The following is a 21,697-nucleotide window of genomic DNA, read 5'->3' as shown; positions in this document are numbered from 1 at the left end:
ATTGCTTTTTGTTATTGTTTCCCCAATAAGGGTTTTATTATTTTTTAATGACAAAATGTGAGTGGTGGAGTTGCTCTTTCCGTAGATATTTTTCTATTGCACAATACGATAGAGAGAGGATGGAACTGGACTCATACAAACCTGTTTTCATAGTTTGTTTCTGCAAAGGCAAGTTACTTAACCTGTAGCAGTCTCTATACAACAGATACGATAGGCCTCCTCACGGGGCTGTGGTGGGGCTTAACTAAGATAATGTATGTTGCAATCACTATGTTAATAATATTCCAGTTATTAGACACTGATTTTCCATCTCCAGCAATTCTGTTGCATAAGATTTTGTAAATGAGGTGCATGAAGGACACAAAATGCAATGGTGAAATTCATCCATGGGCTGAGTCACAAAAAATGTCAAATTTTGTGCTTAAACTTGAATACTCAAAGGAGATGGGTATCGGAGGATGGTGTCCTCAGTGCCTCTGCTTTCTTCCCTCAGAAGAATGTGTATGTGTATATGTATTCCATGTTGGGACACTCATTACACAGCATTGCTATTGTCTGCTGAATTGCTCCGTCACTAGATGCACTCCCTTTGAGGAAGGGGCCTGCAAGTATCTCGCTTACACTTAAATGTCCAGGACTCAGCACAGGTCTCGGTTCAGAGAAGGCTCCCAATAAAGACATGCTGAGTGAATGACTGGATGGTTGGATGAATGGATGAATTAACATTGTCATGGAGAGGGGGTAGAAAAACACAGTATTTGTCACCTTAACGGGATTTCTATTCTCCTTCTATGTCCTGAGCAAGAGGAATGATTGGAAGCAATAAAACAATAACTAAAAAAAATAATGAAGGCCCAACAGAATTTAATAAAGTAGATGCACGCTGTCATCTTTCCAGGGGCTGAGGAAATTAGAAGTCATGTTTGAGTCGTGTACGGGATATGATGGCAGTCTCCAGGGCTCTGTTTATCAGCTTGGCTTTGGTAGAAAGTTTTTGTCATGATCTTTGTGAGAAGTCATGTAACCAAACCATCAAAAGTGTCAAGATAAAACCAGAAACTTACTAACCATGATTATAATTGCTTTAGCTTGTTTGTAAGTTTGAGGAAATTAAACACGTTATTAACAATGTATGCAAGAGTTCCATATAAGCAAGGGTACAGGGCACGTTAGGAACCTGCCTAGTACCTAAACTATCTGCTTTACAGAATGTCAGAAGTGTAAGGGAGATTGGGGTCTCTCTGAGGTGCCAGTCCCAACACTCCCCACTATTGGTTCTGAAACAGTTGAGTCAAAGAGAAGGACATCAAAATCTCAGATCTAGACTGGAGAAAGTCACCTCAATATGAAGCCAAATTGGCTTCCTCCCACTTACCTACCCAGTCACAGGCAAGATCAATGAGGCAAGTAGCCTCCTCCCCCCCCATCCCCGGAAGAGCCACCCCTGTCACAGAGGAGAAGGAGAAGAATGCTCACAGATTACAAAATGGGAAACAAAGGCAGGCCATGTGGGAACAGCAACTTGAGTACCTTACTCCTGGCCAGTACAGGATGGTGAGCTAATGGAGTTTAAACTTTTGGCAAACCATCAATCACTCGTATGTTAGTAAGGGGTGGAAAGACCAGAAATTTTGCTCTAGCAGAATGTTCTAGCTGTTTACTGCTGCTTAACAAACCACTCCACACTGCAGTATTTTTTTTTTTAAGATTTTATTTATTCATTTGAGACACACAGAGAGAGAGAGAGAGAGCACGAGCAGGGGGAGAGGCAGAGGGAGAGGGAGAGGCAGGCTCCCCCCTGAGTCAGGAGCCCAATGTGGGGCTCGATCCCAAACCCTGGATCATGACCTGAGCTGAAGGCAGACACTTAACCATCTGAGCCACCCAGGCACCCCGGCAGTATTTTTTTCTTACAGTTCTGTCTGTTGACTCTCAGCTGGGTGGTTCTTGCTTAGGGTCCTTCAGGTGGCTATTGTCAGAGATAGCTGCTAGCATTGGAATTATCTGAGGACTTCTTCATGTCTGGCACCTGGGCCAGATGACTGGCCAGCTGGAAACTGGCTGGGACATTTCTCCTCCACTGCCTTCTCTACTTTTGTAGCTTGGGCTTCCTCAAAGCATGGAGGGCAGAATAACCAGATACTTCATTGCACATGGCTTCCCCCATGGCAAGTTTTCCAAGAAACCTCAGTGAAAACTGCAAGGTTTCCTATGACCTAGCTTTGCAAGTCCTAGAACATGACTTCTGCTACATTCTATGGTCATGCAAGTGACCAAGCCCAGCTCAGATTCAAGGGGAGGGGAACTAGATTCTGCCTCTCAGTGAGAAGAATAGCTACGTATTTGTGACCATCTTTAATTTTTACTTCTCAGAAGTTCCTTCATGGAAACATGAGAGCAGGGAAATGGCAGCTAACAATTACCGAAATACTCTATGTCAAGGGTACACGGCAAGCATCACTGCTCATTCTCACAAAGACCCTGTAAGGTTAGTGTTACTATCCCCATTTTACTAGTGAGGAAGCTGAGGCCCAGAGATATTAAGTGACTTGTTTATCAATTGGAGGCAGAATGAAAGATCAAACCCAGTTATGCCTGATTCTGAAGTTTTTGTTCCTTCTGCTACATTACAGTATCATACGTCTATTTTGAATCTCTCATTTTATGGAGGAGAAAAGTAAGGGCACCTTAAATGCCTGTGAGCTGGTAGATTCTCTTTTTTCTTTTCTTTTTTTCAAGATTTATTTATTTATTTTTAGAGCGAGGCCGAGAGAAAGTGTGAGCGGGGGAGGGGCAGAGGGAGAAGGAGAGAATTCTCAAGCAGACTCCCTTCTGAGTGCAGAGCCTGAGAAAGGGCTCGATCTCATAACTCTGAGATCATGACCTAAGCCGAAATCAAAACTCAGACGCTCAACCAACTGAGCCACCCAGGCACTCCGAACTGGTAGATTTTAAAATAAATCACTTTTATGACAGTTTCCCTGGCCCAGTATTTGCTCTTGTCTAAAATTAGTGAGTTGATATTGAGCAAAGCCCATATTCTACCTTATTAAATGTGCTATAAGATGGGAAAGACTACTTTCAACCCAGAGCTCATCAAGAGGGCTTTTCCAATGGCAGAACCAAGGAGGAGGGCCTACCATGGTATCACATTGCTGGAGGATGAGATTTCATAGAAGCCCCTCCCTCACCATGTTGCCAGGGTTCCCACTTAGAATCCTAAGTCTCTCTCACTGTGTCTTGGAATCAAATCCAAAATCCTTATGTTTACTATAGTTCTACATCCGTGGTTCTTAACTCTACAACACCCACTTTTAATAATAAACATTTTAACTATCTTTTTTTTTTTTAATCCTGAAATGGAAATCATACTACTGACCCATGAAACTCAAAGATAAGCATAGAGGAGAAGTAAAAGGAAGGTCTTTATAACAAAATGATATGAATTTTAATAAATAGATACTGCAACACATCTACATTTTAAGATGTACACAATTAGTGGTTCTCAAACTGTGATGAAGAGCCAGTTGAAAAAGGATGTTTTATCTACTACAAACTGATACTTTTGTAAAATATAATAAAACTGTTGCTATAACAAGCAATTGGGATAAAGGTTCCCAGAAGGTTACTCTTACTTTTTGTACTTAACTGACAAAGGACTGGTTAAGTTTGTAGATGAGTTCTGGGGGATGGATCCCACTTTGAATAGCACTGCATTAGATGAGTTAATGCTCACGACCCTATCAGGTAGGTATTATTGAGAGTTCCCATATTACAGGCCAAGGGACTGAGGCACTGAGGGGTTCTGTAGCTGCCCAGAGCTCCGATCCAGATCCAGGCAGTTTGGCACAGCCAATGCAGCCCTCTTGGCTGTGATGGATACAGAATAAGATTCACAGAAGCCCTAGAACATGCACAGTCCATTGGAAGAAACAGATAAATAATAGGTTAATTATTTTTTTATCTTGATAAAATTTTTATCATTGAGTAAAAATTTAGGGACAAGATTCTCACCCCACTGGAGTTGTGCTCAGCTCCAAAATTCTTCTCCGGCCAGCTTTTCAGGATTCTCTCATTTTATCTCTGCATGAACAGCACAAGTCTTGAAACCATCCAAACCTCCAGTTCCCCATTCTGAATCTTCACCAGCCTTCATTTTGAAGAGGCCTGGGGGATGCAGGCAATCACATTTCTTATGCCCAAGTTCAACATCTTTTCGAGCAACACGTGCGCCCCTCCTGAAGGAGTGTGGAGAGGACATGATGAGGGCTTAATTGGCACATCTGTTCCCATGTCTGCTCGTGAGCAGCCTGTGATCACAAACAACTCATTTAGGGGCACGTCAGTCTCTCCCCAAGAGGTACCACCCCCACACCATTTGTGGACCACACACTCTGGTGTGTGAATCACCTCCTAGGATGAGTGACTATTGACTCACTGCTTCAGAGAGCTTCCTATTAAAGCCTCAGTTGCCCTACAGCCTTGGAAAGAGAGCAAAACAACTTCTGAAGGAAATGAACACCGTCCCTTTATTAGCTGTGAGGCCATTGCAGCTGCAAATGGGCCTCACTTCCCATCGGCAACAGCATCCAAGCTTCTGCAGGCTCTTGAGGCCCTCACCTACCACAGTTCAAGGGGCAGCTTCCCGAGTCTCTCCAGCAGTGCCCCTCAGGGGTTTGGAGACTAATTATTTAAGAGAGACATTTATTGAGCACTTATTATATGCCAGGCACCGTATGAAACAATCTACATATACTATTTAATTTTATTCTCAAAGCAAACAATCATAGGAGGTCGATGTTATGATTTCTACTTCGCAATTGATTTAAACTGAGGTACAGAGTAGTTAAGAGCCTGTCAAAAGGCAGAGAGCTGGAATGTGGAAGAACCAAAGCAATTTGGCCCCAGAGTGCTTGCTCTCAAGTGCTGAGCCTTAGCCAACATTCAGCGTTGGTGCAGGGACCTCATCATCCACGGGAGCATTCTTCCACATTTATTGAATGTCTGCGTTGGCCTCGCTCAAGCTACAGAGTGATGCAAAGAGCATGCATCACACCTGGTCTAAGGGCCTTGACCTTCATAACATCACATCAGTATGCTCACCTAGTGTTGGGATCCAACATCTCCTTACAGAGGCTGGGGAAAGAACCAAGGAGATAGCGTGTCAAAAACACCCCATACAGGCCTGGCCTATGGTAGATACCCAACACATATTAGTCACCCATCCTCCCCTAAGACACACATGAGAAACTCAAAGAATGTGTACTTGTGTGAACAACATAGACAAGGAATGAAAACTTAACACTGTGATCAGAACTCTAATGGAAGCACGTTAGATTTTAGGATAATGCAAATGGGAATCGTGATGAGATTGCAATTTTATGTGTCTTATCTAATTTAGCCCTAACAATCCTATGAATCTGGTATCATTTTGCCCACTTAATAGGTGAAGGCATTCTGTATACATGGTCCAAAGAAGAAAGTATACTCTGTGAAAGGTGGAATTTGGGGATGCGTGATTGTAGCCATTGTTTACTGAGCATCTACTGTGTGCAAGGTATGTTAATACAGCCCACTGAGATCCCACAGAATTACTACTCACAGTTTATAATGAGGAAACTGAAGCTAAGGAAGATTAGGAGGCTTGCCCAAGGACAGAAATCTAACGTGTCTCAAAAATTGTTTTGTGGTACAGTATGATCTTATTGACACTGACCTTGCAATGTGAAAGTCAAATTGGATATAAGCAGGTTTGGTATCATTTTGAAGTTTGTTTCAAGGTCTGCCCTTTAAGCCATTTTATTTTATTTAGTTCTCCAGATGTGCCATGACAAAAATAACATTCAAGTATTTCTGGGTTTCTTCTGGAAAACAGGCTTGAGAGTAAAGATGGCAGCTGAACACTACTGTGAACTCAAAGGCCAAGAGATTGACAATGAGTGAAATGGATCATGAGCCACATTTGGTGCATCAACCAGGTCGACTCAGGCACAAAGAGAAGGTGTGGGTTTGGTGGAGTGATGAGAGGTTCTACCCTTTCAATTGGTTTGCCAGTGTTGGTCTGAATTCCTCACTAATCTCTGAATAACAGAATAGGAATAAAGAGAGTTTTCAAATTTTCCGAGTCTCACTGCCCAGCTTTGGTCTACCCTAAGTATGGACCCCTCCAGCACAGTGATACACAAGCTTGGTGAACATGTTTGACCCAGACAAAATCCAGAAATTGGTTTGAGTTAAAGTTCTGGTAAATCCAGTATATGGCTGAGATTTTGTGCCACCAAATATATTTGCTACCCAGCCTATGACATGTTTCCATGTGGGCAGCAGTTTGAGACATTCAGCAAAGCTAAACATGAGACTTGGTGCTGTTACCAGGTTGGACTGCCTACAGAAAAATGGTTCACAGCCATGGAAAAGGATGGCTGGATTTGGTGAAATAATTTTTCTTTCTGTTTTACTTATCGTCTAATAGACCAAACATTTATGAGAAAGGACTCTTGGGATACCCTCCCACTGTATGTTTGAGAGCCTGGATTTGAACCCAGTTCAGTCTGACTCTAAATGCCTGTGTTCGTCTTACGTAGTTATGCTGTTCTCTGGCAATGTGACATTTAAGTCAAGTTGTGACAAATGAGAAGACGTTTTCCCAGATGGATTGAGATGCAAGGGGCATTATAAGCCACGGGAACAGCACATGTATGAACAAGGCCCTAAACTGTGGGCTGAACTGCCAAGACAATGTAAGGTTACACAGACAATGTAAGGGAAGGCTTGCTATCAGAAGTGTTTGAATGCATTGAAATATGTCACTTGCCATTTATTCATTCATTTGGTAATTCAACAAATGTGTATTGAGTGCTTCCTATATGTCAGGTAACATTAGAATGAGAATTGGATTAGAATTGGAAATTACTAGAGACCTTTGTCAAAATATCACTGCTCCTTATATCAAGAATTTCTTCTTCTCCTTTAAAACAAACAAGCCTATAAAATTTTGTCTCATTGACAGACTAGCAGCAAAAGTCTTCTTTGAATGAGGTCAGTGTTTGAGTGAAATAAACCATGAATATTTATGATAGATTAAAGGCAAGCACATAAAATAAAGATAAATGGAAAGAAATCACAATACTAGCCTAAAGTGTAGGCTCTGTATCCCCCTCACTCAGGCCAGCTGCCTCTCAGCAGCCCCAGAAGGGGTGGAGTCAAGAAGGTGTCAGGGGTGGGTGGTACCACTCATGGGATTTCCCTGTGAGCCTTGGGCACCTCCTTTCCCGCCATGCTTCTGGACCTACATCTACACCTACACCTTTAGGCAGGGAAGGATCTTGGTTGTCTGATGGTTCAACCTGTTGATTCTGCTGAAGCCCCGAGATGAAAATGACCACTCAAGTTCTCTTAGTCACTTGTATTGACGCCTGTCTTTTTATTCTCACTGCCAGGGTCTTACTTCAATGTCTTATCATTTTTTTACCTGGGTTATTCCAATAGCCTTCTAACAGCTTGCCCTGCCTACATGTTTGTCTCCTTCCATCCTCCACAGCAGCCCATAAACCATTCAGAAAAGCAATTGCCTTATTTTACTTTGTTCCTCAAAACCATTCAGTGTTTCCATATTGCCTTGGGCTCTGCTTCTCAAACTGTGGTTTGTGACCAGGTCTAGACAGTGCTCAAAACCGTAGGATAAACAACATCGCTCTAGAATGGTGATTTTAACTTGATGGCTGATAATTACAAATATTATCTTACATGAAAACAAATGAATATATTATAGATCAAGATGAGAAATTTGGGTGACTTTAAAACATTTCAAAGAATTTTCTTGTAGCAGCTGCTGTCAGACCCATAGGAGTAAAAGTGTATTCTTTTCTGCCATTGAGGGAAGTTTTAGTGGGAAAAGTCCATAATGTCTTAGACCATAGGATAAATTCCAAGTATCCTATCCTTGATTTCTCCAGGATCTTTTCATCTGTGGCTTGCCACCCTGTTCTCGTCAATGGGTCTCTTGCAACTCTACTCACCAACCATTCCCACATCACCGTACATAATAGCTACCGTATCCTTCAGGATTCAGTCAGAATCAAAAACCACTGCAGGTATCTCAAACAGGAATGAATACTACACAGGAAATTAGATGCTTGCAAAGCCGTTAGAAGATCTGGGAGAAAAAGGTTAGGAAACTCCCGCCAGTGTTCAGGGAAGCAGGAAGTACAGGAATCACAGGAAAACTCTCCCTAATGATCTAGCTTAAATGCAGCTGCCAAGCGGGTGATTTTCAAGAGGATGCCTGGAAACTGCAGACACTAGAAAGATGTGTCTATCACCTGCCAAAGACCAAGACAATGGCTTTTGCTTCTCTTCTGCCTTTCAACTATTGCATGTATGGCTCTAATCCAGTCTCTGTGTTAACGGGCTAAACTCGGACACCCACCCAATTCACATGTTGAGGTCCTAACCTCCAATACCTCAGAATGTGGCTATATTTGGAGATAGGGTCTTTAAAGAAGAATCATAATTAACATAAAGTGAGGTCTCGTGGGTGCTAACTTAATGCAGTATGACTGGTGTCCTTTTATAAGAAGAGATTACGACATGGACCCACAAGGGGAAGGCCATGTGAAGACACAGGGAGAAGGTGGCCACGCACAAGCCAAGGTGAGAGGCCTCAGAAGAAGCCAATTCTGCTGATACCTTGGGTTCAGTCTTCCAGCTTCCAGGATTGTGAGAAAATAAATTTCTATTGTTTAAAGCACCCAGCCTGGGGTCCTTGGATAGGGCAGCCCTAGTAAAGTAACGTACTCCAGGAGTAGGAATTTTCTAAGACATAGTTGCTAGGCTTCCAACCCCCATGTTATAAGGGGAACTTAGAAGGGCAAAAATGGCCCTGAGTTGCCAAGAGACAATCTGGCACAGCTGGCCTGTGTTGGGTGCATGCTGAGAATCAGGCATGGATCGAAGCACTTCGCACCTGTTATCTCAATTTGATCCTCCTCTCTACCAGTTTAAAGTAATTCTCTCAGCCACACTGTGATATACAGGTAGGAAAATGAGGCTCAGAGAAGTTACTTTTCCACAGTCACCCAGCTGGTCTCCGTTGGTGGGAAGCCGGCATTGACCCCTGCAGAGGACCTCTCAGACACTGCAAATGCCCTTTCCTCACTGGTCTACCCAGGGAACATCTGTGGGTCTTTATGTCACTTCCTCTGCTTCTTTTTTATCAGTGATCATACTCTCCCCCCACCCAGGGCCAACCTCCTTCCTCCCCACAGAGCACACCATTTCCTCCTTTACTCCCCCCACGCTGGTATCATGTATGGACTTCCACCTCATACTGAATAGTATCAAAGATTGGGAATGGCCAATGATGGGAGAAGGAATAAGTAAACTATGGTCTATTTACTCAATATAATCTTATGTAATAATAATATAATTATATAGGTCAATATAGGATTATAATGAAGAGCTTATAATAATTTTTATTATCTTTTTTATTTTAGCTTTTTATTGTATGTTAATCACCATACATTACATCATTAGTTTTTGATGTAGTGTTGCATGATTCATTGTTTGTGCATAACACCCAGTGCTCCATGCAGAACGTGCCCTCTTTAATACCCATCACCAGGCTAACCCATCCTCCCACCCCCCTCCCCTCTAGAATCCTCAATTTGTTTTTCAGAGTCCATCGTCTCTCATGGTTTGTCTCCCCCTCCGATTTCCCCCCTTCATTCTTCCCCTCCTGCTATCTTCTTTTTTTTTTTCTTAACATATAATGGATTATTTGTTTCAGAGGTACAGGTCTGTGATTTAACAGTCTTGCACAATTCACAGAGCTCACCATAGCACATACCCTCCCCAGTGTCCATCACCCAGCCGCCCCATCCCTCCCACCCCCCACCACTCCAGCAACCCTCAGTTTGTTTCCTGAAATTAAGAATTCCTCATATCAGTGAGGTCATATGATACATGTCTTTCTCTGATTGACTTATTTCGCTCAGTATAACACCCTCCAGTTCCATCCACGTCGTTGCAAATGGCAAGATCTCATTCCTTTTGATGGCTGCATAATATTCCATTCCTCAAGAAAGGAAGCCAAAGACCCAGGAGCTTTAGGTCCTTGTTTTTCTCCCCCACAGGATAAGTGGCAACTCCTGAGGGCCTTCCCAGAGCAGCCTGGGCAATGTTGATATCCATGGTGCCTAGGCTTGAAGGGAACTAAAGTTGCTACACTCTGGCCCACCCTGGCCCCTTCCCGAATCCCCTCTGAAAACCTCCCAGTAGGCTTCTAGACTTACAATACGCCTAGCAGTAAGGAGTTCACACATTTGAGCCAGCCATCCCTGCCCCCTCGCTGGTGCCCAATTAAAGAGTTCTGCCAAAATGTATTCCTCTCCTGGCCCTGGCCCTGGTTCACCCCAAATAAGGCTAATTCTTCACATGACACCCTCTATTACTCCATGTGAATCCTCTCTAGATTTGGGTTCATGAGACCAGAAATGCTGTCTGTTTGGCTGCTGGGTGTACCAGCAACATGTCACATGGAGCAAAGTACTCAGTAAATGTAGAACGAATGAACACATGAATGAATGAATGAATGAATATGGTCTGTGAGTCTTGTTTTCTCCAGGCCAGATATCCCCAGTTCCTTCAACAAGTCTCCTCTGATGTGGTTCCTGGACCCCTCACCACTTTCTTTTGGATATCATCCGACATGGCAGTGCTCCTATTTGAATATAGAGCTCAGCGATCTGCACAATGGCCCCAGGACCGTGTGAGTGGTACATAAGTCACAGGAACCGTAACTTCCCTCATTTAGAATAATCTGTCTTTACGATGCAGCTCAAGATCTCAGTAGGTGTTGACAAACCCAATTATGTTAAAAAAAAAATCTGGGCTATGTTTTTAGGGTTTAGGGCCATGGTTATGAATCCCAGCAGCACTGGGGTCCCTATTTTGACCATTCAAGACACGGCGCAACATAGCGGAAAAGGCATAGGACCAGGAGTTGAAAGACCTGGACTTTGACCATTGCAGTAGTTCTAGCTAAGGCTGGGTACCAGGCTCACTCTGGGTCAGGCATGGTGTTAAGTGCCTCACACATGGATTTGCATTCCATCCCTGTTGAAAACATAGATGCTATTTTTATCCATGTTTTACAAATAGGGGGATTGAGGCTTAGGGAGGCCAAGCAACTTGCCTAAGCTTGTCTCCATTGTTTAATTGCCAAGGAATCTTGAGCTGGTCACTCAGGCTCTGTGCTTCATTTTCCTTATCTGTCAAATGAAAATAATACCTACCTTGGAGTGTTATGGGGAGGATTTATTGAAAGGATGCAGTGAAAGTAACTATTAAAACCCACAGATTTGCAATACATTATTATAAAGGCTCTGACTTTCCAGCACACAGTCTGGAGACCTAGACTCCAATTTCCTCTCCTTGTCTGTGCATTCCACATTGCTGTCAGTTGAGGTAACAAATGTTTTCTTCCTTTCTCGAATCCTGGCCTTTTTGTAGATTAAGAGTAATTACTCCCAAATGGATACATGAAAGTCCAATTTATGCCTAACATACATCAAGCCATCCATAAATATGCATTTGTATTTTATTTATTATTCTTCGTGAAATCTATTTCAAGTGAAAACAAACAAATCCGCTCTTCCCAAGTGTTAAATGATCTCAGCCCCAGAGGCATCTTTCTGCATTACTCTTCCAGCAGAGGGCACTGTTTCTCTATAAAGCAGGTGATCTTTCAAACAGGATCCTCAGATTTTGGAGGGGGTACAGTTTCCCAGGGACCGAAGAAATAAATGCATAGCAAAGTACTGGGAATGAAAAATAGGAAAGATGCCATTTGGGTCTACTTGCCAAAGAGAATTTTCAGTTAGTGCAGAAATGCCAATGCTTGTGTTCATAATATTGGGTCAGTTCCCCTCATTTAGAAATCATAGAATGTGATTAGAGCCTTATAGACCATTTAGCCCACAGATCACAAAGAAATAGCCTGTGGGCTAAATTCAGCCCACATTCATGTTTTCTTCCCCTGTATCATCATCATTATTATATTATTAGACTAATATTAGTTTAAGCAGGATATTGAAAATAAAATAAATATTTCTTAGCATTTCTTTGAAACGAATCAGAAACTCTCATAACCCTGTGCCCACAGGCCACCATGATGACAACTGGCTGGAGTTCAAAAAATTCCACCTTTTTGGACAAGACAGGTTTTGCTCCTTCCCTGTAGTTCCCATCCAGCCTGCCCTATGGGTTTACATCATCATTCTAGACCCAAAAGTACTTGAGTTTACAACCTGCAGATTCTGGTCCAACTTCTTCATGTTACAGATGACAAAAATGAAGCCCAGAAACAGGAAGGCCCGTGCTCAAGACCACACCACAAGGAGGTCCCCAGACCAGGCTTCCCAATGGGGTTTCTTAAAAATGAAGATTAGTCTTGACATTTGCCCATGCCTTAGTAAGCAGGAAGCTTCAGCCCTTGACTCCTCTGGCAGGAGGCTGGGGCTCCCCAGCAGGTGGGAGGGACCACAAGGAGGTTCCAGACAGTGTAAGATGCAAAGTGGAGGAGGGCAGAAAGAGAGAGGGGAGGCTCAGTTTCGCTTCTCAGACTCCTGATTTCTTCTGCAGATGGGACAGGACTTGGAGAGCAGAGTCAAAAAGACTTAGTTCCTCAAAATGTCTGGGCCTCTGTTTCCTCATCTGTAAAATGGAAGCACTATTACTTTGTGGAGGTCGCATGAAAATTATTCATTCTATGAGTAAAGCGTCTGTGATCCTTTTAATTATTGCCTGCCTACTAGATGGCAAGTACTGAGGGCACAGCCATGCCTGGAACTGGGGGGTGGGGGGAGGAGTCGTCAGGAAATCGGAGCAGTTATTGAGGAAAAACAGGAGAGACAGGATTTCTGTTACTCAGTGCCTACGCTACGCCTTTGGCCTCAAGCCCTCTGTGTTCCATTAGCTCTTTTCCTAAACCGCTGGTTCTCACCTTGGCTGCATATTAAAATGCCCTGGGGTGCTTTTATAAATCTTGATACCCAGGCTGCCTCCCAGACGAAGTGAGTCAGAATCCCTCGGGGTGAGATCCAGTCATCAGTGCTCTTTAAAGTGACTCGTGTCACTCCAGCGTGCAGCCCAGGTGAGGACCACTGTCCTAAATCCTCTCCCTACCCTGCCACAGGTCCAACCCTCTTCCTGAACTAAGAACCACCCTTGGTATGCATGTCCCTTCCTCCAGCCCTACCTTTGCCCTTGGACTCTGGACAGATTCATTAAACCCCTCTGAGCCTTCTTTTTCTTATCAGAATAACAGAGCTGTCAAGGAGACACTTGGTAGCCTACCAGCATCCAGGACCTCCGTTTCCTCTCCAAGAAGAAGGCTGAATTTGGAAGCGGACGAGCTCCGGGGGTAGGACTGGTTGGCCTCAGGGTTATTCAGTCATCCTTGTTTTGGAATGACGGGTTTAGGGATGAGACTGTGGACCCAAATCTGTTAGGTAAGATGTGAGAGGAGGCTTCTAGGAAAAGCTTTGCTGCTCCTGAAAAAGAACAAGAAGGGTGCTGTGTCGTATCTTGATTTGACACTTGAAGCTGCGGTCACTATCTTATGACCAGGTGGAGGATTAAGGCAGCACAGGGGCACAGCATTTAAAGATGCATTTTAACTGGAGTTTTTGGAAGATTAAGTCAGAAGGATGATGAGTAGAGAGCTAATATTTGCTGAGTCCCTATCATGTTCCAGATCGTCTATTAAGTCTAGTATGATTTGTACTCGCTTGTGTAAGTCTGACTGCCATGGTCTGGCATTATAGAGTACTCAGCCTATGGAGTTAGATCTGTTGATCTTAATTTTAGCTCCATTTTTTAGGCAAATGATTTAAACTCACTAAACCTCAGTTTTCTTATCTGTGAAATGGGAATAATGGAATCTACACATCATGGGATTGTTGGCAGGATTACATCAATGAATTAAAAAAATGAAATAATGCATGTAAATAATCTAGCCCACCATTAAGACTCCACAGAAGCCAGGTGTTACATTTTTTTAAAACTAAACTCTCAAAAGCAGGTTATTACTATTATTACTGTTCTCATCATCCACTCTTTACATAGGAGTAAAATGAGAATTGCAAAGCCCACTGACTTGCTTAAGATCCCACAGTATGTAAGTGGCAAAGCTGAGGTTTTGAATTCTTGAAACCCAAGAATTCTTATCCTGAATCTGTTGCTTGTGCCTTTCTTCTGGTCTCTGCTTGCCATGCTCCGTTGAGGAAATCCCAACATTCTCCTGCCCCAGCGAGAAGTGCCTGGGGGATTCTTCCACAAACACAGGTTTGCAAGCAAACCAGGTGAAAAGGAGAAGCTGAGCCTGAGGCATGCGTGTGACTGAGTAACTGTGAAAGGCAAGGAGCCCTTCAGCACGACACTTACTAGGTTTGCAAATAACAAAGGATCATAGGACCATAGACTATCAGGGTTCAAAGAATCCTTTAAAGATCAAATAACCCAACTCCACCCCATGTTGGAATTCCTAGTTGCTCACCCCTTGAGATGGGGGCTTCCTACTTTCCAGAGTGGGGCTGTTTTAATTCTTAAAAAGTTCTACCATTTGTTGAGACAACTCTTACGTCCGTTGGACTTCTATTGATTGTTTTAAAACTCATTCTTTCGCTACGTGGCAGACCACCCTTTGGAAAGGTGGTGATGACAGCTCATTCACCTGAGTCTTCTCCACACCTCCAAGCTCCCCTCCCCCAGCTTTCTCAACTGATCCTCTAACAGTTCCAGTTGTTTCCAGTCCCACTACCATCCTGACCCCTCTTTTTATTTTTTTTTAAGATTTTATTTATTTGAGAGAGAGAGAGTGAGCACAAAGGCGGCAGGAGAAGGAGAAGCAGACTCCCCGCTGAGCAGGAAGCCTGATGCGGGACTCGATCCCAGGACCCTGAGATCATGACCTGAGCCAAAGGCAGACACTTAACCGACTGAGCCACCCAGGCACCCCCGAACCCCTCTTTTGGTATAGGGAGACAGAAGTGAAATCAATATCCAGGGAATGATTATCTAAGAGTCAGAGCTGTTCAACAATGGATCAGTGGTTGATTAGCAACATTATTGCTTGTATGTAAATTAGACCTAAAAAATCATTGGGTGAGGGGGAAACAATGACCTCATCTATTGTTTTTGTTTGTCCACCATCCATACTACCTCCTATGGGACTAGGATTAAAATTCACTTGGGTGAATGATCAAAGTCCTCCGGGTACAGTCTGGCTAGGACAGTTAGCAAGGTGCCCTACTCCCCTCTAGCTGGGGCAGACACATGGCCCTCGCTGGGCTGACCACGGCTTCCCTTCCTAACTGAGCATGTGAGTGGCTGGAGCACCGGTTGTCACAGGGGCTCTTGGACAAGCCGGTGCGTAGTTCCTGCAAAACCCCTGGAGAAGCTCGCTTCCTCTTCCTGTCTTACTAAGCCTATTTGCCCACTTTCCTTTTGAAATTTTGAATTCCCTTGTGTTTTCCAAAAAACTCCTTCCTGGCGTATATTAGCCAGATGCAGTTTCTGTTGCTTACAAGTAAAGACCCCTGGTTTATTTGGTAATGGAATCGGGGGATAAATAATATTATGGAATACTAATTAAAAAGTCTCAAAACATAAATAAAGAGAAAAATAAAGATAGCATTTACTTTACTCTATATTATTATACTTATTGTACATGCTGTCTTTATTCTATATGGTATATATGTATGACAAATATTTTTTATTTTACTTTTTTTAAAATTAAGTTTTTATGGTAAGATAATATGTGCCCATTGTAGAAAATTGGGGAAAAAAAAACCGAGAAAAATCACATATTACATATTACCTATATAAAATCATTGCTTGGCTGCCAAAAGTGTGAGTCTATGCCTGAGGGCAGAACTTAGGCCACTCCACGCCAGCCCGCTTTCTTGGTTACCTTTTGGTGTGTTTTTATTTCACTGGGAATGTCGGCCAGTGCTTATTTTCACAGCCAAATTAATTAATGAGAAAATCCTCAGACTTTCCATCTATCACTTCCAAACACCCACTTTTGATGAGTCAGTTGCCATTTGAACAATATAGGATAATTTTCAAATTAATTAAAGCGAGACAACAATACGGCCCATTTCTTACTCAAGTATCTCCAAGGGATTCTGACTTCATTAATCTTGGGACCACCACTCTCAAACAGAGGAAGGACATTAATCATGTCTCTCCGGTGGGGGAGGGGCAGGACCCAGAGAATGAGCTGCTTGTCGGGTATAGAGAGGTGCTAGGGTAATTGGGACTATCTCCAGCTTGGAGTCTTTCTCATTTTTTTTTTTTCTCTACCAGATAATCATCAGCCATATCTATGTATTTAGTGGATATCTCTTGGGTGCTAATTGTTTTGCCAGTAGGTAAGGGAATGTGAAACACAGACAACTCTGGGATCTAGTTCCCATCCCCTTTCAGCCCAAGGAACAAAAAGACACAGATGCGTAAGGAACTAGGCGGCGAGATAAGACCGTGGTGTCCGTTAAGTATAAAGCAGCTGCTGTTTCTTTTCTGAATATAGTGTAAAACCAAGTTTCTTAGCATTTGTACCTTTTCTCTGCTTCTGCGAGTATTTTTAGGATCTGCTGTGCACTAGCCACTTTCACATGTTAGCTCTTCTCTCAAGTGCTCACAGCAACCCAGTGGAGGAGGCACTCCCATTTCCATCCTGCAGATGAGGGCGTGGAGGTGGCCCAGCCGGGGAGCCCTCTCCTTCTGCCCATGGTCTTCCTGTGTGCTACTGTGTCCTAACCTCCAGCATGCTCAGGTGTCCCGGGCCTCTCTCTCAGGCCAGCTCTGTTTCCCTCTCCTGAACTTGAGAGTCGTACCCAAGTCCTAGCGGGCATCCCCACCTAGAGGTCCTGCAGGCGGGGGGGGGGGGGGGGGGGCTCAGTATGCCTCAGAGCAAAGCTGTCTCATTTCGTCCCCCAAACCGATTCTGCCTCTTTCCTTTCTAAGTCCCAGCAAATGGTGCGGTCTGCTGACACGCTAGCGGGAGTGCTGAGAATCAGCCTGGATGCCTCCCTCTCCTGCACGTCCTTCTCCGGTTCAATCAGCCATCATTTCTACTTCCTTCAACTGTTTCAAAATCTTCCCTGTCTCCATCTCCAGGGAGATGGCTCAGGCTCTCCCCCTTTATCTGCTCCTTACCACGCCATCCAGCCTGTCTCTTCCTCTCCAAGCCGCACCCCTCTCTGACCCATCTCCCATGCGTCAGCCAACAGGATTTTCATAAATGCTTACGGTTATGCTATTCACCTGCTTAAAAATCACTCAGTGGCTCTGCAGTGCCTGAGTACAAAAGCCGAACTTCTCTGCGTATCACGAAGGTCTCTCAGGGTCTGTTTCCAGTCCACCTCCCACCTTCATGCTTTTTGCCCTATTTTTTTCTGCCTAGAGATTTGTCCCCTCCCTTCATCACCTAACAAACTCCCGTTCATCTGTCAAGGTCTAGCTCAGATACTATCTCTACTACAGGAAGACTTCTCTGACCTGTGAGATGGAAAAAAAATCTTGGGACGGGGGAGAATGAGATTAGGTATTTATTTCTCTGACACCTTCCCTGTACGGTCACCCTGGCTATGACTCTCAGCTGTCCGTCACTACACCTTTCAAGGTGATCTTCCCTATACAACTCTTCCCTTCCAGGTTCCTATAGCTAATGTCCTCCCCTCTTGTTTTGGACCTGGGTTTCTAACAGCACCACTGCTGCTAGTGTCGGGTTCCCACACAGCCCCTGTGAGTGCCCGACATCCTGCCCACATCCCTGCACACAAAGAATCCCTTTGTGAATAAACTCTCCTCAGATTAGCCTAATTTGGGCATCCCACCTGTTTCCTATGGGGGGCCCTGTCTGACCCAGCAATACTTTGCAAATTTCAGAATCACGTTTCCCTCTGTTATCATTTCCAACTATATTATCTTCACGTCTGATTGATCTTTTATTGGACTTGATTTGTAACTCTTCAGCTTAAAGCTGGTGGTAAAACAGCTTTTCTATCCTATTTGTCGAGAGAATGAAAAGACTATACAAATTCCCAACTTTTATTTCCAGTGTATAGAACTTATCATAGGAATTGCAACAAATCGTGTGTGTGTGTCTCTCTCTGTTAGACTGTGAGCTCCGTCCCCAAGGCATAGCTCTGTGTCCGAATATAGTAGACACCCAGTAAATAGTCAGTTAATGAATAAACCACTAGCAAGCACTGAATAAATATCCATAGAATACATGAATGGGATAAGAATTGGTGCCCCAGATTTGAAAGCCTTAGGGACTGCTCTTATTAATAAGTGAGACCCCTTTCCTCTTTTGTCCCCATGCCAGGATACTGGAGTGTTATTTTGCCAGACTTGGGAATTTCCTGAAAGGAGTTAAAAATATCTTTAGTACCCAGAGCACCTCAGGACCGAGTACTCGGAGAAAGCACATTGCTGGGGTAGAACCACTAGCCAAGCCCTCACCCTCATCTTCCCTCCCACCCCCCTCATTGCACCCCTTCAGATCTGACAACTCTGTAGGAAACCAATTTGCTGTTAATCACAAGGGAGTTTTATTTACTCTGTTGAAAGAATTGAAAAGCAGTCATTTTTATTAGTACCACAGCTGGTTCTTCCATCGTGGAAGAAATACAATTATGCGTCTTCCTATGGCTGAATGCAGACAGCTACAACCTCATTATTCATTCTGGTAGGAAGCAGGCCTTTATAATGAGCAGGGGAAAAAATGCACTGACCCCTCATTTATAAAGGGAACAAATCTTAGTTTCTGGAATGACATCGCCACTGCCACCATAGAAAGAAAGGCTTTTTATTTTATTTTTTATTTATTTTTTGGTTACATAATAGGGAGCGATAGCTTGAGAGGCCCAGTTGAGGCAGTCATTGTGGTAGAGTGGAAAGAGGGTAGGCTCTGGCTGCAGGCCAGCCTGGGTTCAAACCTTGGATCTGCATCTTATCAGCTCTCGAGAGAGGGCATGTTAATTCTTCTGAGCCTCTTTTTTCTTATCTGTAAATTGGAAATACAGGTCTCCCCTGCTTTTCCAAAGTGTGTGTCATGCCACCTTTTCTTCATGGACGATCTACATTGGTGCTGTAGAAACCCAAAGAGGAACGGAACATAGTAAATAAATAAATAAGTAAATAAGTAAGTAAGTAAGTAAATAAATAATAAAATAAATATATCTTTAAAAAAAGGCAAAAAGCAAAAATAGCGTTCAGCGTGCGTCTTGCAGCGGGCACCTCCAACAGCCGGAGTGGCGCCACGAAGCGCTTTCCCTGGGAACTACACTCAGGACCAGCAAGCCGCCGGGGCTTTCAACTGTGTGGGTGAACACGGTTAGCTGCGCAAACCCGTAGTAATAGAACAGCTGCCCAGGGTGGGAGTAAGGATTACAGGTTAAATTCGCACACAGACTGTACAGCACCCATCTTGAGGGGATCTGGCCCCTGCCTCCCTTTCCAACTGCATCTCCCACCCCACAAAGCTGGCATCTCTGCGGCGGTCATACTGACCTGTTTCCAGTTCCCCGGAACGTGCCATCCTCCCCCATGCTTCTCTGACTTGGCACGTGTGTCCTCTCTGCCTGAGTCACATGCCCTCACTTCCCTTGTTCCTCTGGCAAACTTCTTTCCTTAAAAGTGACGGTTCCTCTGGGAAGCCTGTGCCTCAGTTCCTCCCCGAGACAGAGGCGGCGCCCCTCTCTGTTTCCAACATCCTCCGGAGGACGTTGCCACACACCGCGAGGGACTTGTCCGCTTTCGTGTTTGTTCCAAGTTCCAGTCTGTAAGCTCCTTGAAGAGCAAGAACCACGGGCTTTCCCTCCTGTGTGCGGGCACAGGGCCCACCAGAACTCGTGGCCCATAAATGACTTACTGCATATACGGGAAGACTTAAGTACAGCACTTCTCGCTTTGCATGGATGCGGCAGACACTGCGGATCCGTTCAATTTATACCCCGTTTAACCTTCCCAGCTTTCCTGCTTCCACCATAGAGACACCCCAGCCTTTAGGGAATTTGGGAGAGCCCTGTCACCCAGTTTGAGCCAAAGAGAAATTGGAGGAAGTCTATGAGGGTTACTTGTTCTTGGAAATCCTAACTAGATCTTGGTACAGAGGATTCAACTCTCAAAGCTGATTTGCCTTTATGCAGCCTCATCCCTTGACATGTGAGCAAAGTATGGCCTTTGGAATCAGACAAACGAGTTTGTTCCCCACAACCAACGTGACATGAGGGTTCCAAATACTAACCTGGGAGGCAGACTGCGTTTAAGTGCTTTTAAAGTGTTTGTCTTTGGGCAGTTATCGAATCATCCAGTTTCTCAGTTTCTTCATCTGTAAAGCCAGGGTAGTAATAGCACCCGCCTCATAGGGTTCAATAGGTTAATGAATATGAAGTACTCAGAATAAAGACTGACCCAGACTTAGGGCTGTGTTCGTGTCGGCACTATTTTTATTATTAATACGGGTTGTGCAACCTTCGGCAATTTCACATGCTCTCCGAGATTCGGTGGGGGAATCTATAAAATTCCTGCAAGGCGGGGGTGTTAGAAATGCCCGCCTTGCAGGTTGTGGTAAGGATACCAATTCACGTGTGTGGAGCACTGGAGGCCGCCCTTGGGGTGAGGCCACAGCTGTGCGCAGAGGAAAGACAGACAGTACTGAGCTCTGGGAGCTGGCAGATCGGGGCTCTTACCTCTGCTCCTTGTTACTCTCCTCCCTTCCTACCGCAGCAGAAGAGCCATCCCTCCTCCCGGGTGAGGCCAATCGCTGCCGGAGCTCTGGGCTCCCTCCTCTCCTGCTTTCTCAGAGACCCTGTGCTAGTGCTTTGGCCCCTCCCCTCAGCCGTTTCCTTTCTGCTGGCTTCTCCCCGAAAGCACGTAAATGGGCTTCAGTCTCTTCCTTAGAACAAACTTGACTATACGCACGCGCGCGCACGCACAGCCACACACAATCAGCTTAAACCCCAGCTGTCCCCGTAGGGCCTTTCCTTCTCTTTCCATCCTCCCCCAGGCAAACTCCCTGCAGTATTTCTCTGCACAGCCTGACTCCACCTCCTCGCCCCCCAACTCACTACTACTGCTGGTGGTGCAGCCTGTAAGGAGGAGGATGACTATCCGGAGTCTGCAGGAAGCAAGTTCAAAGACACGAGGTCAGGAGTTGTTTTCATCCTGAAAAGGGGGCCTAGAGAGAGGGTAGAGAGGGAAGGGGAGATGATCGGAACTCTGGTGAACCGAGAATGGAATCGTCCTGGCCCCTGTTGGCCTTGACTACCTCGTGTGCAATCCAGGCTCACGGATGTGGGGCGAACCCGCAGTCCTCGAGGCTTGTGACACGCGCGGTGGGGCTGCCTCCCACGCTCCGAGCCCTCTACCTGGCGGCACCTGACTTCTAATCTAGCCTGGCCCACCCTGTGCCAGTTCTTCTGTGACCTTCCTCACCCACGGCTTCCATGAAGTCTAAGCAGTGCCAAGAAGAGAAGAAGGTCGAGAAAGTAAAACCTATTATGTGGACGCAAGTTCTAATGTTTTTCCTGTCCTTTTTTTCTTTCTCCTTCTTCCTAATCATCCATAATCATAAGAGGCCGGGGGCAGGTGCTGCCCACCTTATTCTAATGTTGCCCACCTG

General features: G+C 44.6%; 1 long non-coding RNA gene across 1 annotated transcript; it reads right to left on the bottom strand.

The window, feature by feature from the left end:
- Positions 1 to 18,807: 18,807 nt before the first annotated feature.
- LOC118535489 (uncharacterized) lies at positions 18,808 to 21,039 on the bottom strand. Its single transcript, XR_004917205.2, has 3 exons — positions 20,766 to 21,039; positions 20,321 to 20,404; positions 18,808 to 19,162 (listed from the first exon to the last, which is right to left on the bottom strand). It is a non-coding gene; the product is annotated as an uncharacterized LOC118535489 (long non-coding RNA).
- Positions 21,040 to 21,697: the final 658 nt, after the last annotated feature.

This window comes from Halichoerus grypus, chromosome 5, assembly GCF_964656455.1.
Source record: "Halichoerus grypus chromosome 5, mHalGry1.hap1.1, whole genome shotgun sequence".
Lineage (NCBI taxonomy): Eukaryota > Metazoa > Chordata > Mammalia > Carnivora > Phocidae > Halichoerus > Halichoerus grypus.
Note: the sequence above shows the minus strand (reverse complement) of the source record. Positions and strands in the feature narration are given on the sequence as shown.